This window comes from Hordeum vulgare, chromosome 3H (assembly GCF_904849725.1).
Source record: "Hordeum vulgare subsp. vulgare chromosome 3H, MorexV3_pseudomolecules_assembly, whole genome shotgun sequence".
Lineage (NCBI taxonomy): Eukaryota > Viridiplantae > Streptophyta > Magnoliopsida > Poales > Poaceae > Hordeum > Hordeum vulgare.
This window is the reverse complement of record NC_058520.1, coordinates 117604212-117611220: the sequence shown is the minus strand read 5'-3', so window position 1 is coordinate 117611220 and position 7009 is coordinate 117604212.

The following is a 7009-nucleotide window of genomic DNA, read 5'->3' as shown; positions in this document are numbered from 1 at the left end:
GAAATGATGATATCATGCCAACTTTCAACCTATTCAGAGTTCATTTGTAGTGCTTTTCAATTTCTGGGCCATTTAGCTCAAATAAATTAGTAAATGCATGAAAAATACCAAATGGAATCGGGAAGTGTTGAAAAGTGATGATGTGGCCTTGAATGGTGCATTTTGAATACACAAAAAGTCTTGAGTTTAAATATGTTCAAAAAATAAAATCCCTTTTGTAATAGATGAGTTTTTGTAAGAAACCCTCATACTTCAAAAGAGATTATCCGATTTGTACACGAAGTGCATCCAGTTTTTGTCGCAACCCTCTCAACTTTTTAGCACATGCTATGTGGGTGAAATGATGATACCATATCAACTTTCAACCTATTCAGAGTTCATTTGTAGCGATTTTCAATTTCTGGGCCATTTAGCTCAAACAAATCAGTAAAAGCGTGAAAAATACCAAATGAACTCAGAAAGTGTTGAAAATTGATGGTGTGGCCTTGAATGGTGCAGGTTGAACACACAAAAAGTCTCGAGTTCAAATAATTTCAAAAAAATGAAATCCCTTTTGTAACAGATTTGTTTTTGATTAAAATAGTCATTTAAAATAACCTAAAACCTACCAAATTGAATATAATGATAAAAACTGAGTAATATTAAATAGCAGGAAAAAGAATCACTCAAAAATCTATTTTTTAGAAAAGTTAGTTAGAAAATAAAATAAAAAACGAAACAAAAAAACTAGATTTAAAAAAATGCCACCTAATGGGCCACCGCGGCCTGAATACGACTAGAAACCCGACGAGAGAGTGGGGCCAGGATTCAGGCCCGCAGAAGGCCCAGTATGCCCACACGCAGTGACAAATTAGGCCCGGAAGCCTGCATTTGAGAGGAGCTCGAGAGGGTGTGCGCACGAGCGCTTATAAACCAATCTCGGGCTCTCTCGGCTAGCGAGGTGGGACTAAACATCCAACCGCACTGCGGGTGTGACAGGCAGAGTCCTTTAGTACCAGTTTGTGCCACCAACCGACACGAAATACGCCCTTTCGTGTTTTTATTGGCACCAACCGGGACTAAAGGTCTCTTCTTCCCGCCCTTTGGGCTGCTGGAAATTGGCCTTTAGTCCCGGTTTGAGGCACCAACCCGGACGAAAGGGGTGCATTGGTCCCGGTTTGTGCCTCGAACCGGGACCACTGGTTTTTGCATATAGGCGGGAGTTGTCGAAATTTCCCCCAAACTCTCCCATTTGCCCCCCGAGCCCTTCCTCCTCGTCGTCGCCGCCGTCCCGAGCCTGTCATCCTCCTCGTCGTCGCCGCCACCCCAAGCCCGTCCTCCTCCTCGTCCTCACCACCGCCCCCGATCTAGTCCTCCTCATCGTTGCCGCTGTCCCCGACCCCGTCGTCGTTGCCGCCCCCGACACGTCGCCGTCGCCGCCCCCGAGCCTGTCGTCGTCGCCCCCAATCCAGTCCTCCTCCTTGTCGCCGCCATCTCCGAGCCCTTCATCGTCGCCGCCCCCGAGCACATTGTCGTTGCCGCCACGAGGCCGTTGTCATCGCCCTCGAGCCCGTCGACGTCGCGTTGAGCCCGTCGTCATCACCCCCGAGCCCGTCGTCGTCGCCCCCGAGCCCGTCGTCGTCTCCCCCAAGCCCGTCGCCGTCGCCCCGAGACCGTCGTCGTCGTCACCGCCCCCCGAGCCCGTCGTCGTCGCCGCCCCGAGTCCATTGGCCCCGGTGAGTCAAAGATGAGTTTTAGATGTATTTAGTTTTAGATTTCATATTGAATTGGATGAGTCAAAGATGATTGAAAGCTTTTGCAAATTTAGTTTTAGATGTATTTTAGGTTTAGTTTTAGATTTCTTTATTCACGGTACAAGATGAGGGCTTTAAATATATTAATTCCAAATTTATTCTTTAAATACCAGGGCTTTAAGTAGTTGTAGAAATTGTTCTCGACGTCGACGATGCCCATCCCGCATCTTCGTCATCGACTCAGTGGCGACCACCTGCTTGATTGGCGCCAGCATGTGCGGGACTAGGGCTACCTTCTGGGGCACGCATCTTGGCGAGGAATCAAGCTCCCGACGTAGACCCAGAGCTTCTTTGGTGGCGGTCGTGTGGGCCACTTTCGGTGCGGAGGCAGCCGACCCCCGAGTAGGATGTACTTCGCCGTGTGAGGGAGGAGGACGGGCATGTCCGTTGCTACTTGGTTGCGTTGGACGCCAGGTTCTTCAGGGATCTCACCCAAGCTATGATCCTGTTATGGTTCCTTCTCTATGAGTTTCCACCGCCCGTGCCTCAGTACAATGACAACTCTTTGGGTGATCAGTTTAATCATGAACCGAGAGTAGAAGAGATTATACTAGAGATATATTCAAAGATTAAATTTGAGATGTATTAAGTTGATTATTGGTTCTAACTGAAAGAAAACCTTTTTGCCTCTTGAGATCTATTGCATTATATATCATAACTTACATCTATGAACTATTCAACATTTGGAAATGAAATATAAAAAAGTTTGTGCATGTTCAAAACATTGAAGTTCGTGTAATTCGGTTATTCATACAAGGAGCTAAAATATTTACAGAGACTATATGGATCAAAGAGAACAGTTGTTGGGGGAGATAATGCTCGGTGATTGTTTGTCGTATCTGAACGACACCGATGGTCTGGAAGGAGAGGATGATGGCTCGGATGATAGAACAATGGAGGAGGAAGGACATGATCATGATGGCTCCGGTGACCGAAGGCCGGAGGAAGAAGGAGAACATGATGACGACTCCGGTGACCGAACGGAGGAGGAAGATGTTGCAAAGTCCGGCGAGGTATATATATTAATTAAGCCCGAAGGTATGTACATATGTTAACTCTTATTTCTTCTTTTATATCCCTCTGGATCGAGCCAAACTTCGATAAAGAGACGAGGCCCGAAGAGAAGGTTGCGCATGGATGAAAAGTTCACGATCACAACACTCGCGGACGATGGCCTACCGATTCTACCCATTTGGACCAAGGACACATTTTCTGCTCAGTGCAGAGCTATTGTTAAAGATAGCATCCCGATCAGCATCAAGCAATGGAATAAGCCTAAGGGCGACGACGTCCCTGAAGGTGATTATGTCACCGATAGGCAGAAACATGATCTTTGGACCGCCTTGAAGGAAAATTTCACCCTACCTACAGAGGAGGATCCGAATAAGCTAGATATAGAGCCAATGGTCAAGGCCTGTGCTCTTAAGAAGATGGCACATCTATTCAGGAGGTGGAAGAATGATTTGAAATCAATGTTCGTCGACAAAGGGAAGACTCCAGAATTTACCGGCCGATTTGAGAAGATAAGAGATCACTGGCCCGCATTTGTTGCCTACAAGTCATCGTACAAGAGTAAGAAAATGACAGAGACAAACGAGAACAATGCCGCAAATAAGCAGTATCACCATCACACGGGGTCAGGTGGCTACCTCAAAGCCCGACCGTTGTGGGAGAAAGACGAGAATGACCTGATTGCTAAAGGGGTCCAACCACAAACATTGAACTGGCCAGACCGTTCAAGGACTTGGTTCTTCGGGGTTGGAGGAACTTTGGACCCTGAAATAGGGAACTATCGTTGGACGGACGAGCAACTTGCAATACCCATGATCAATCTCCAGAAGTGTATCGCCGCAACACAGGAAGGGATGTTCATTCCAGACAAAGAGAAGGACAAGCTAACTGAGGCCCTAGGGAAAGCTGAGCACCCTGGACGAACATGAGGCACACTAGGCTCCGTTCCATGGAAGTTTGGGTTTCCTAACGCAAGCGGTTACAGAAGCCGGGAGAGAAAGAGGAAAGTGGAGTTGTGCGACATACAGCAGATCAAGGCAAGACTACAAAAGCTTGAGGAAGTTGAGAGCCAGCAAGTTGTCGGCCAACCATCTCAACGGCACGAAGCTACTCAAGAATGTACCCCACCATCTCAGCAGAGAAGTGATATGTCTCAAACGTATCTATAATTTTTGATGGTTTCATGTTGTTATCTTGTCAACTTTGGATGTTTTATATACCTTTTATATCTTTTTTGGGACTAACTTATTAATTCAGTGCCAAGTGCCAGTTCCTGTCTTTTCTTTGTTTTTGACTCTTTTCAGATCTGATTTTGCAACGCAGTCCAAACGGAATAAAATCCCCGAAATAATTTTTCCAGAACAGAAGAAGATCAGGGGACTTGAGGGCCAAGGCAGGAGGCCCACAGGGGGCCCACAAGCCCTGTAGCCGCGGCCAGGGGGCCCGCGGCAACCAGGCTTGTGGCCCCCCTGGAGCTCCCCTGCCCTAGCTCTTTGGCCTATTTATTCCCTAAAATCCCAGAAAAAATCAGGGCGTCCACGAAACCACTTTTCCGCCGCTGCAAGCTTCCGTTTCCGCGAGATCTCATCTGGAGACCCTTCCCGGTGCCCTACCGGAGGGGACTTTGGAGTTGGAGGGCTTCTACATCAACATCATTGCCTCTCCAATGACTCGTGAGTAGTCTACTTCAGACCTACGGGTCCGTAGTTAGTAGCTAGATTGCTTCTTCTCTCTCTTGGATCTTCAATACAAAGTTCTTCATGATCTTCATGGAGATCTATCCGATGTAATCCTCTTTGGCGGTGTGTTTGTCGAGATCCGATGAATTGCGGATTTTTGATCAGATTATCTATGAATTATATTTGAGTCTTTGTCTATTTCTTATATGCATGATTTGATATCCTGGTAAGTCTCTCTGAGTCTTGGATTTTGTTTGGCAAATAGATCTATGATTCTTGCAATGGGAGAAGTGCTCGGTTTTGGGTTCATACCGTGCGGTAACCTTTCCCAGTGACAGAAGGGGAAGCAAGGCACGCATCATGTTGTTGCAATCAAGGGTAACAAGATGGGCTTTCATCATAGATTTGAGATTGTCCGTCTACATCATGTCATCTTGCTTAAGGCGTTACTCTGTTCTTATGAACTCAATACACTAGATGCATGCTGGATAGCGGTCGACGTGTGGAGTAATAGTAGTAGATGCAGAAAGTATCGGTCTACTTGTTTTGGACGTGATGCCTATATGTATGATCATTGCCATAGATAACGTCATGACTTTGCGCGGTTCTATCAATTGCTCGACAGTAATTCGTTCACCCATCGTCTACTTGCTTTCATGAGAGAAGCCACTAGTGAACACTACGGCCCCCGGGTCTATTCACAATTATCATCTCCGCTTTGACTTTTACTTTGCTTTGTTTACTTTTCGCTTTAAGTTCTCACTTTGCAAACATCTATAAGGGATTGACAACCCCTTCATCGCGTTGGGTGCAAGCTCTTTGTGTTTGTGCAGGTACTTGTGACTTGACGCGATCCTCCTACTGGATTGATACCTTGGTTCTCAAACTGAGGGAAATACTTACCGGCGCTTTGCTACATCACCCTTTCCTCTTCAAGGGAACACCAACGCAAGGCTCCAAGGCCGCGGGGGAATCCTTTGCATATTTTCCAAGGTAATCCCTATAGGCGTAGCCAGCAGCAGAAGGATTTATGGCGCCGTTGCCGGGGAGGATCAAGTCAAGAATAGTCTCCCATCAACATGCCGATTTCTGGCGCCGTTGCCGGGGAGATCAAGTCAAGATCTATCCAAGTAAGTGTCACAAACTCATCTCTTGCATTTACCTTTTTTGCAAGTTGCCTCTCGTTTTCCTCTCCCCCACTTCACATTTGCCGTTTTCATTTGCCTTTCTCCTTTGCTGTTTTCATTTGCCTTTTGCCTTTTTCCTTTGCTAGTTTTCTTGCTTGCTTGTGTTCTTGTTTGTTTGTTGAAGTCATCATGGCTGAAAACACCGAACTTTGTGACTTCTCGAATACTAATAATAATGATTTTATTAGTACTGCGATTGGTCCCACCACTAGTGTAGAATCATATGAAATCAACGCTGCCTTGATGAATCTTGTTATGAAAGGCAATTTTCTGGCCTTCCTAGTGAAGATGCCGCATCCCATCTTAACACTTTCATTGAACTTTGCGATATGCAAAAGAAGAAAGATGTGGATAATGATGTTGTTAAATTGAAGCTTTTTCCGTTCTCTTTGCGAGATCGTGCAAAAACTTGGTTTTCTTCTTTGCCTAAAAATAGTATCAATTCTTGGAATAAGTGCAAATATGCTTACATATCCAAGTATTTTCTGCCGGCTAAGATTATCTCTCTCCGTAACGATATCATGAATTTCAAGCAACTTGATCATGAACACGTTGCACAATCTTGGGAGAGGATGAAGTTAATCATTAGAAATTGTCCCGCTCATGGCTTGAGTTTGTGGATGATTATACAAATCTTTTATGCTGGTTTGAATTTTTCTTCTCGCAATATCTTGGACTCTGCCTTAGGTGGAACGTTCATAGAAATCACGTTAGGAAAAGCTACAAAACTCCTAGACAATATCATGACCAACTACTCTCAGTGGCACACTGAAAGGTCACCTGCTAGCAAAAAGGTACACGCTATAGATGAAATTAACTCGCTTAGTGATAAGATGGACGAGTTGACGAATTTGGTTGCTAGTAGAAATGCTCCTTTAGATCCTAATCACATGCCACTATCTTCCTTCATTGAGAGTAGCAACTCTAGTTTGGACGTTGATTTTGTTGGTAGGAACAATTTTGTCAACAACAATGCTTTTAGAGGAAACTATGTTCCTAGGCCTTTTCCTAGTAACTCCTCTAACAACTATGGTAATTCCTACAACAACACTTATGGAAATCATAACAAATTACCCTCTGATTTAGAGAGTAATATCAAAGAGTTCATCAACTCTCAAAAGATTTTCAATGCGTCCATAGAGGAAAAATTACTCAAAATAGACGATTGGGCTAAGAGCGTTGATAGGATGTCTTGTGATATTGATGCTTCGAAAGTTAGATGTGCTCCTCCCAAGGTTAACTTGGATGAAACTTTAAAAGCTATGCGTATCTCCATGAATGAGAGCAAAGAAAGAACCGCCCAAATTCGCGCTAAGCATGAATGGTTTAAAAGGGTGTG